This window comes from Branchiostoma floridae, chromosome 13 (assembly GCF_000003815.2).
Source record: "Branchiostoma floridae strain S238N-H82 chromosome 13, Bfl_VNyyK, whole genome shotgun sequence".
Classification (NCBI taxonomy): Eukaryota; Metazoa; Chordata; class Leptocardii; order Amphioxiformes; family Branchiostomatidae; genus Branchiostoma; species Branchiostoma floridae.
The window spans coordinates 14,700,528-14,712,074 of NC_049991.1; the positions used below are offsets into that span (position 1 = coordinate 14,700,528).

General features: G+C 39.2%; 1 protein-coding gene across 1 annotated transcript in view; it reads right to left on the reverse strand.

Annotated features, from left to right (window-relative positions):
* The window catches only part of LOC118429195 (chromosome transmission fidelity protein 18 homolog), a 99,673-nt gene that overhangs the window by 61,598 nt on the left and 26,528 nt on the right, over window positions 1–11,547 (reverse strand). The gene's annotated exons all lie outside the window — the stretch shown is intronic.

An 11,547-nucleotide genomic window follows, 5' to 3' on the forward strand; every position in this document is an offset into this window, starting at 1 on the left:
TTACAGTTTGTGATAACAAACCTGCCCTTGGTGCTGAATTAGCTGCAGTTGTTACTTTGCAATCTTCAGGTGGTCAAAATCTCTAAAGGTCATTATTTTCCACTTTAATTAAAGTGCAAAGACCTGCAACTCAAAAAGGGAAACCTTAAGGAGTACATTTGCTTCTAGATTTCCCCAGAAAGGTAAAGGTTCCAAATTCTCCATTGTGACTGTTAATAGTTATGGCTTGCTACATGAAAAGGTAAAACATTTGTTACTTCTGACATGCTACCTGTGACATACCAGTTTGAGAAGATATTATAAATTCAATGAGTCCTTATTTGTAAGTGTTAACTATCGTGACCTGACCCCTAAGGAAGGTGAATCTATCATGATATATCACTTGTCATCTTTAACAGTTGTGGCTTGCTTGCTACATTTATGAGACCAATCTTTAATGATTTCTTATTTGTAAGTTATAGAGGTTGTGACTTGCCATTTTAAAAAGGCAACACTTTGATGGGTTTTCACTGGTTTATTCAACCTCCTGCCTCAAAAACATGACTTCCAGAGAACTTATTTCTTAATAATTGTTGTTACTATGAACTATTCGACCTTGAAACAAAATGAAACTTTTATAGGTCCCTATTTGTTCATTCCCAATGTTACAATTTGCCAGCATAAAAATGAGAAAATTTCAATCGTTTCTGAATCTCTATCTATTGTTAATCAAGTGTTTTGACAGCCCTGCCCCTTTCATTTAAGAGTATGATTTCCCAATGCAAAAACATGACCATAAAAACTGGTCAACTGGAACAGCTTATAAGTTAACTATTATGTCTTTTATTCATCATTTATTGTTGATATTGTTTACAGGGTTACGTTATCTAAATGTGCCAAAAACAATAAGCTACATAATCTCCAATATCAATCCAGACATCTGGAATGGCACATGTATAAACAGGCATGCAAACCAAACTGACTGAAACAGCTTTGTACAGAAGCAATAAGAAACAAACAGGCTTGCATGGTGAGTTTGAATGATTCAAGACAGATCAATTTTTTCTATGGTAAAAGGTCTATATGAGTCTTATGACACTAGGTAAGAGGTTAAATGTGTATACATATATGAAGAAATGTATGTGGATTTTCTCAAGACCTCAAATATCTACACATTTTCTTCACAAGCCATTCGAAGAGCTGGTTCCAAGTTTGTCTTTCTGTCTTTCCAAGAAATAGATAACGATCACTGCAGCCAGTAAAATGCTGTAAACATACATGTTTCATGAGCAATCCATGCTACCCACATCCAACAAAAATCTTTATCTTGGATTTTAGCGGAGGTAAACACACCATATTTCCTTGTTCAAAAAGCTTCCTGTCTTTCAGCACAAGCATGTTACATAAAATAACAGCTCCTGTTACATACAAAAAGCCAATTGGCTGCAATGGAAAAGGATGAAGAAAGACTGAATGTAGCTATGACTTTCCAGACTATAGATGCAGAACCCAGTGACTGATGATGAATTGGCTGCCTTTGTTACAGAAGAGTATTTTTTGCTCAAAAAGCTTCCTGCCTTACAGCATAAAATTGTTAGCATGTTTCATTCTTTTTTCAAGCATAAAAGCTCCTGTTACATAACAAACCAATTATTTCTTGGAAGAAACCACAACCCATATCACAACTCTGACGTTCACACGGTTTCCTGTCTTTGATAACACAAGCCTAAAGCAGGAAGACTCTGTGGTGTAATCAAACTGCACAATCTTAAAACAGAGATCAATTATCAAATGCTTGAAGCACAAGGGCTCTCACACAACAGTAACAGCAGCTATACAATCTTTTATTTATTCTTTATTTCAGACACTAACAGGCCCATGGCATGAGCAGACTGTGCAATATAAACAACAGGTACATTAAAAAAAAATTCACTCTTCGATTCAACATACACATACATATCCAAATGTCCTTGACATATGAAGTAAGGTTATATCATATAGCCTTACATGTGAACATGTACATCAATTAACATTGCCCACTCTTCAAACTAGTACACATGCATATGATGTTCAAAAATTAAGGTGCATTGTCAAACAGTTTGCTGGCTCCAATACAAAATGCCGGAGGTGCATAGACTCTCAGTCTACTGTTACCTTCAGAAAATTAACTCTAAAATTGTATCTCATATGGTCTTGAACCAAGTTTCCATTGCAAAGTCCAAACAGGAGATTCCAATTTGAGAACTTTGTCTTTGATAACAGTTAGGATGCCTGAAGTATGCCGACTCTCAAACTACGTGTACATTAGCTACAAAAGTACTGTTGTCTAGGCATCCTACATTGTCGTGGAGAAGCAGAGTCCATTTCAAAAGCGGTTTAAACATCATCTTCCTCAAGACCCCAAAGGAAATGGAACAGAAGTTTGTTCATACAGACCCTTGTAGTGCCTTGTGGCACATAGGGCAGAAACTTTCTTTCATTTTTTTTGCTCTTGGACAGACAAGGACAATGTGGCACTGCACTCAAGTTTTGTAACTTATATTAACAGTGCCACATACACGGTACAGACAGAGGGTAAAGATAGTCTTTTACCTCCTCGACCGAAGTCAGGTACCCATTTTTACACCTGGGTGTAGTGAGGAAGGTCGTGTAAAGTGCCTTTCCCAAGGGCACAACGTCGGGGGGCACGGCGGGGAACGAACTCAGAACCTGTAGATTCTGAGCCAAACACTCAACCAGTTACGCCACGTCCGATGCCACGCTATTTCAGCGGCAGGGTATATTTTTACAGGGAGGGATTGCGGCACCTCCTGAAATGTGGAACCCCCATTTTACAGACCTTCTAAAAGTTTAGTGCAGTCTCAACCCAGATGCCCTGCCCAGGATTGTACCCGGGGTATCCAAGTTACCAACAAATAGGAACCAGGAGCTCAACTGTGAAGTGCTGGTACCAGTCGAGCTACAAAGACATCCCCATTACGAAGGTACCATGCTCTGACTCACCCCAATGACAGTGGACGAAAAATGCTTTCCAAAAGTGTTGCCTTAGTCTGGCTGACTTTGTAGGAATATATTGTAAGTGCCAAGAGGCAAGGTGATATGCAGTGGGTTCAAGTGAGGACAGCAAACTTTAAGGTACATGTATGTGTAGGATTTGGACAACCGATTCAGAAATACACCCAACATCCTACATTTTGTATCTTTAACCAAAAAGATCATTAAGCATTTCCTGACTGGCTCTAAAGATTTGGAGACTAAAAAATACTGGGTCTGACTAGAACACATTGACTGGCAGGAAACAAGTAAAATATCTCCCATTTCCTTGCTTTGTGTAACGCATTTCTTGTACCCCTACATTTCTCTTAGTGTCAGCAACAGGCCTGGAGGAACCAACACCCGGCAACTTGCCAGGAAATAAAACACAGTGCAAGTCTCTTCCAAACAACGAATCGAAACGAGGGAAGTAATTAAATATTTGATAGACGATAACAAGTTAAGCAATCTTTCCACAGATCGATGAAGTGAATCATTCATTTTTCTATTCCAACATTTTCAAGGGCTATCATATCAAGGATATCAATGACTTTCTAAATGCAAGGACCAAACTTTAACCTGTCAAGATTCCATGATTCCTTGTCTCACGAATCCATGTTTTGTATTAGCAATCCTTGTGCTGGGGCCTTGGGGAGTCATTTATGCCCATATATATGCATCCATAGCTGGGATGAATGTCCTCTTTGACCTTGTTATTCGGCGGACATCTTTATCCTTCAAAATTCAATGATTTTCAAGGACACACAATGACACTCCATGACTTGCAAACACAAGGGTCATTGGCATTGACCCCTTGTTCAGGTATCCGGGGTATCGTGGGAATTGGAACATCCCATGGTTTCTCAGAAAAGAACAAGAAATGTCATGACTTCATTAGTACCAGAGACACATGTATCGACACCAAATTGAGGTGTTAAAGAATGGGTTTTCCCTATAACTATGATTGAGTGGAACTTGTCACCACCACGTACAGTATGGGCATCCTCATTAGATAGCTTTAAACAATGCTTAGTGCAGCTAGATGTGCAAAGGTTAGGTGTGACAGGTTGTTCAAAGCAAAAGCTAGATGCTCCCTGTAAAGCCAGTGTGTTACACCAAAGGGCTTTTATACCTGATACACAGATACTCTGATAAAAAGCCGTCAAGCAATTTCACTTGTTTTTCTCCGACTTGACTTGTCCATGTCACAATAAGCCAAATGAAACATAATGTTTTCCTTCCTAGCACCTTGGGACCTATCTAGTGTGCTAGTTAAAGATGTAACTTAAACACAGCCTTTATGACTTGCTGTGGACCTGCTGTGGAATAGTTTTGACTTATCCCATTCCATAAGTGAGATTATAGACGACAACATCCATTGCCTATTAAAACCCTCACAAAACTCCCCAGCAGATAGAAAGGTCAAATCTTTCATCCTACAGCGGGCATCGATTGGAGTCCAGATAACACCATGTGCGGCTTTGACCCAAAAGGCAATCTCTCCGACTCAGCCTGACTAGAAAAAAAAAAGACCCTGACCTCGTGGCACTGACGATATTGTGGAGCTTTTACGTACAGATCGTAGCTCCAGCCTCGGGCGCTGCAAAGCAGTAACCGCCACAGAGCATGAGGAAATGGAGACAAACTTTATCTCTGCAAATAACGAGCTATTGACAAATTATCACTGAGTCATAATACAACTGTTACAGTAAAGTCTCTGAATTCCCTCAGGGTAGAGCTATCAAGCAGGCAAAGGTAAAGAAGATTACCTGCAATCTGTACACTGCTATAGAAGCAGTGCCATCGCAGGAGAATTACAGCATACAGCTTAACACTACCTCCAAGGCACAAGGGATACCTGAGTGTGCCTTGTATTCTCCTTTGAAATAAAAGGGTTATCTTGTACTTTCCTTTAAGTATTGTGTAAGGATTTGAGTTTGAAATATTAAAATGTCCTTTCATTTGCCATGAAGTTTATCTTTGAACAGGCAACCCAAACCTTGCCTTCACAAGAACAAAAAGGTAGGTAGGTAGGTAGGTAGTAATTCCAAAACTATCTTGCAGGGTATTTTTCCGCTATCAGTGTCATCTACTCCCAGGCTATTGCCAAAATGACAGTTTCGAAATTACTCAACTTGAAGTTTAAAAGTAATGCACACCATGCAACTTCAGTTCAAAAGCTTTTAGATAAAGGTGCTTCGATTTGAACATTGCGAAGCTAGTTTACCGTATCTCGACAGCAGCTCCATGTATTGAAACAAGAGCAGTAATTTTGTGACAAATAAACTCTTTACGGCAAAACGGACATGTTTCCCTACACATTCCTCACACATTCACCACAGTCACGTTCTTACAAATGATGTTGCAATATTGTACATGTAGAACATTGTAGTAGTCCGGTCACATATAATGGGGCCTACATGTCAAACAAGATGGATTCCACAAGGATAAAGCCTTAAAAGCCACATGGAACAAGCGAGAAAGTACTATAAGGGCAGAATAGGCACTTTACATACGCACTATCTGTCTTCCTGCAGACATGGCTTCATTATGGAATCATTGTGAATGCAGAGGATGTAATGTTGCTAACACACAATGTATAGTCCCTACAAAATACCAAATTTTAATGAGATTTACACAATCGTGTTGCATGACAGTAATACTGCTGATATCCACAAGAAAGCATTCATTCAATATGCACAAAGCACTAGAGAGAAGGGATTGAATCCCAAACAGAAGGGATTTTTCTCTAAATCTCTTTGTAGCAAGGATTTCTCACCTAACGCTAGTTCACCTTTATCCGTTGGGTAACCTATATCCGTTGCTTTTTAAAAAGAGGATATTTAGGCACATCAAGTCGACAGTTGGTAGTTTTAAACTGCAATATCCTGAAAATATTGCAACTTGAAACTAACGTCCTTCGGTGTGATATCCCCAAATACCCTTTTTCAAAAAGTAACGGATATAGGTTACCCAACGGATAAAGGTGAAGTAGCGTTACTTGGAACAAGCAGGCTCATTGTAAAATACAGTATTTCCTGTACGTGTACTTTGAGAGACACAGAATATAATCATCTTTGAAGTACATGTATTTGGTAAAGCTTATAGTGACCGCATATCAAGAAGATTTCTGTTCTTTGAATTCAAAGAATCTTGAAGGACAAGCAAAATCTGTGGGATGGAACAAAGCAACGAATGTCACTTGCCGGAGTTTCCGCATCTGCAAGGCAAGTAAGTTTAAAGCTGCAGGATGTGCTATAAATATCCGTCATCAATCCTTACCTTAGGCCACAGCAAGTACATTTTATGGATGACATCCTCTGCAGACTGCAAAAATAGTGCGATAGGGCGGAAAAAAAACAAGATAGGTACAAACAAAACAAGATGGTTACATTTTCAAAATAGGCCCCATAAACGTTGTAACAAGAATTAAAGGGGCAAAATATGGCCATGGTATCACAGCCAACAAGGCATTCATCCCTGTATTCAAGACATGTACTGGTGTAGTGAAAGTGACGCTAGTGTGGTAGACTGGTATCACTAACAAAGCTGCTAACTACACTTATGGCTTCCAAATTGGTGCCACTTTTATAAGTATCCAATAAGTTTCACTTCTACAACTGCAGGTACCTCACAAGTGTCACTTTTACAAGTAATTATAGGGCTACAGCAGAACATATTTGCTTATTTTGGTAATTTTTCGTCATGTTGACCATCTCCAAAGAAGAAGAAAAAATCTTGTTTTTTTCTGATGTTTTTTTCTGAAATCAGGCAAAAATTTATGAGCGCGCGGATGTCATCCATAAAATTTATTTGCTGTGGCCTTACATGTAAGCTTGGAGTTCTTAAGGGTGTTATCCGCCTGCTCACTGGTATTCATACATCATAGGCAACTTTCATATTTTCAAACCTAAAGCAGGAAAAAGCAGCTCAAGGGGTTATTTTATGCTTTTTGTACAATGTACATTGTCATATGTTCCACTACAAAGCATTTATGTTAGATCGTGATCACCAAGAGAAAATAATGGTGTGCCTGTCCAAGATGTACATATTTTATTGATCATCTTTCAAGATTTATTGCAAAATGAAGAGATTTTTTGCTTCAAAGCTTGCGGAATGCACCTGCCCATCTGTCCTTGTATCTATTTCCAGAACCAACAGATTTGAACTGTGAAAGCAAATTTCACATAAAGTCACGCTTGATATGACCACTATGACACCAGTACCTATTACCTCCTCCCAGACGGGGCACACGGACACTTTCACATACATATAACCATAAAAGAAACCATGTTGGCCTTGACAAATGCTGTATGGTGTAAAATCACTGTTGCTTCTGTTGCTTCGTTTTATTGGAGTCATATATATCCTGATTCGGAGAAGTTGACAGGGTCGCAACTTTGTAGACCCAACGGCCCTGACCATTGCAAGCAATGATCCTCTAGCAAACATCCATCACCGTACATGCTTGCCTGATCTGCATGGCCAGTGCCATTTTTTCATGCATTGAATTGAACATACGGCCACACCAATTTTATTTCTTGTTTCTCGGATTTCCCCGACCCTAAATTGATGGCCACACCTCGTGTCGACAAAATTTCACAGCCGCTCCTTTCACAAATTAACTTTGTTCCTCAAATTTCAGTAGCTGTACATGCCTATTTTAGACGATACATTTATAATTTTTCTTCAAACTTTGGACTTTGCTACCAAGGACCCCCTAAATTAACTGTAACTTTAGTAAGCCCCTTGATCTCTCCTACCCCCGACTTTTTGCAAACGTTTTTTGAAATTTTTTTTTTACCGACCCACCCAAGTTTTTTTCTGAAAAAATCCGAGAAACAACAAAAAAATTGGTGTAGCCTACAGTCTATGTATGTAATAATACAATCATGTATAATCGCGAGTTTATAAGCATCTTTTGATTCCAAGGACTGATGGTCAACATCAGCACAACTCTTTAAAAAATTTCCAGCCAGTAAAGATACTGTAAATGCATTTAAGTTTGCAGGGATTTAATTTTGCAGTAGCGGGAAAAAGGATTTTCAGCGGTGGTATTAAGTTCGCGATAGCATAATGCACTGTAGTCTCTTACTGCCATGGATAAATGTTTGCAAATACCCCAAATGTCGCAAAAACTGCAAACATTAAACCACCGCGAAAGTTTCTGCATTAACAGCTGTATCAAGTTCTGGCCGATGATCATCAAACACCCAGGAACTAACTTATACGTTATAGCCACTCGAGAGATCCAAAGTACTATTGATTGGTCAGTCATTCGGTCGGTCATTCACAACAGCATTCACAGATCCTGAAGTAGGATTTTTAAGTGTATATTTCAAAAATTAAGGAGCCATTGTTCTGAATAATGCAGTTGAGTCAAATAAAAATTCATTCCTTCATGTTAAGAATCAGAATTACTAGTAGATCCTGCTTCAGAATGAAGTAACAGTCATGACGAATGAATTTTTTAGCAGTTAAAGCATTCACAGATAGCTTTCTTGATCTTCTAATAAAAAACGTACTTCAAACCACTCCTTGTTCAAACCAGAAGCATGCTCCAACATGAATAAATACTTTGGGAATTGAGCACTGCAAAGAGACAGATTGGATAAACTTGTATGCACTCAAAATTGAAAGCACTTTACAAAGCAAACAGACCATACGGGGCAATCAGTGGGGTCAGTGCTCAATGTGCTCTCCATAGACATGATCTTAGAGATGGAAAGCATCTCTGAATCAGAATCCATTGAGGCACCAAAGTGAAAGCTCTATTCATTCCTATTAAACTAAGCTGGCTAGAGAAATGCAGGTCAGGAGGTAAGAACGAAACACCTGCTTCCAAGAAGCCAAAGGCGGCTGAAGCTGGTGTGTTACGTTGAATGGTGGTTATACCAGCTATATAGATACAGTATACATGTCTCATGCCACAGAGAAGGCATGATTTCAAGCTTTTTATGGACATAAAAAACGTCATCGCTGAGACAATTACCTTCATCTGAAGTCCCGAAGCCTGTTTCAACAAATGAGGCTCTTGCGTGCAAGATGACACGTCCGCAACCAACACGATATAATGCAGTGTTTTTTTATCAATCATGTCACGATAGAAATCATAAATCACCTAGTACATGCACTTCAGACATCAACATTTTCTTACGGTAGCCTTGGTGAAGTTGTAACTTGAAATTATAATATGTGATTCACAGATATAATTTATAAAATCTGTGAAAAGATTTGTACTGGAAAGATGTACATGTACCTGTATGTTGTGGTTGACCGACACCATGAAATAAAATGTATCACATGGCTTCAAGCTACCATTAGAGGCCACATGTGCAGGTATGAAACCTTTTATCTGCTTATCCCACATGAATGCTCCACATGAAGGCAGCAGCAAAATGCACCATTTACACTGGATAACGTCAAGTCCAAAAGGTTTGGTGAGAGTCATCAACCCTTACAGCACATTCATGTAACTTTATCAACACCATGAAAAATGGAGGTATAGTTTTTGGTGTGTCTGTCTGTCTGTCTGTCTGTCTGTCTGTGTGTATGTGTGCATGTGTGTGTGTGTGTCTGTCTGTGTTTCCACGTATTTGTGGTAGCATAAGTCTAGAACCTCTGGATGGATTGTAATAATATATTGTATGTAAGTAGGTGTTTGAAAGACAAAGGTCAGGGTCGATTTTTGGCCCCTTGGTGTGTGACCTTGGTACTGCAGTAGAACCTTGATTTTTTGTATCTTTTGACCTGGACATGCTATGGTCTTGATTTTTCGGTGGCTGATAGATTGTGACATAGGGAAGATTCCAATTATGCAAATAAGTCCCTAATTTGCATAATTAATATAAAATGTCCAAATCCATTCAAGTACATGTAAATGATTGGATTGTCAATATTGTGACCTGAGTGTGCAAGTAAGCTAAAGGTGTACATAACCAAGCATAAATTATGCAGATGTGAAAGTCATTTACATAATCAAAATATTTCATGGAGGTATACAGTCTCGGAACTCTTGGTTTTATTTTGTATTTGTAGTGCATATACCCAGTAAACCGCCTTAAGGCATAACACACCAGGTTTGTACTGAACAGTACACGCTGCATATCCAGGCAGATTTGTTTGATCCACTCACACCGTGAAGGTCCCCCTACTCTTTTCGATAAGTGTGGTGGGTTCTTTAACGTGCTCAAGGTGTGGCTCTCCTCAAACATGGGGCCTCCATTTAACGTCCTATCCGAGGGACATGACAAAACCTGGATGGAAAATCCTGTACTGCTCGTTATTTCTCCTCAATCTACTGACAGGAGGTTACATTAATGCTTAAAGACATGGCAATTTTTAAAGACAAATCAATTTCTACAACTGGATGACATAATTTTCCAGAGACTACTACATCAATCAGAAGGAATTAACAAATTTCCTATTAAAAGATTTTCATACTTGAAACATTTTGTTTCACTTTAAACACAACATCCTATGTTCTATTTTTACAGCAGTGCACTTATGCTAAACTACGTCAATGTGACATTCAGATCTTGATTATCCACTTACAGAACTTCCCGAAGTCAATTGCTCCTATTGATTATCAGTCGTGATTCTTGGTCAGCTAGGTTTACCCCGCCTCCGTGACATTCTGCGCTACAACAGACTCCATTGGTACGGCCATGTGCAAAGAATGACCCATGACAACTGACCAAGAAAGGTCATGAACTTATCTGAAGTGGGCCAGAATCCTCGTGGTCGCCCCAAAAGGAGATGGGTAGACAATGTCAAGGAATTTGCAACATGAACCTGTAAAAAGCCAATTAACCCCCTTGACAGAAGAAGCTGGGGATGGTCAGCAATCAAACCTGAACGACATCTCGCAATCTCTAACCATTGCAACACAGGGAACAAGGAATGCTAAACTAGATAGGGAGAGAGAGAGATTCTTGCTCTAGTGTACCTAGAATTGATCAGATGGTGTGTTGCGCCGAACAGCGGTTATATTGGCTATATAGATACAGATACAGATCATTGGCCATGGAGGTATTAGTATTTCATAAGGATGGCTCACTGGTCTTCCAAAATATTGATTACGAGAAAACAGAGCGAGCTAAAGGTCAATATAAGCTGATGTAAAGTTCACCGAAGTGCTGAACCAGTAATAGGGAGCGGGGCAACCTTTGGGATGACATATGACATGCTGAGTCAGCAACAAAATCTGCTCGGCTTTCATCTCAACTCAACATCTCTCATCTCGACTGAACGGAGGCAAAAGTGACTAAGTTGTGACAAACAACGTCTGCAACCTCCAGTTTGGGTCTGCCACATAGTTCACTTTTAACAAGCTGTTTCATCTCAACTGACACAAACTACTGCAGCGAAATAAATCTAATAAACTACAAACTCAGCATGCAAAATATAACTCCCTCTAAACAGAAGTTAACTGCCATATTCTTATTCTTTTAGATGTTAGTGATTATGCCCTTCTCTTCTTTCATCCTCGGACATTTTACATATATATAATGCTAGTTCACCTTTATCCGTTGG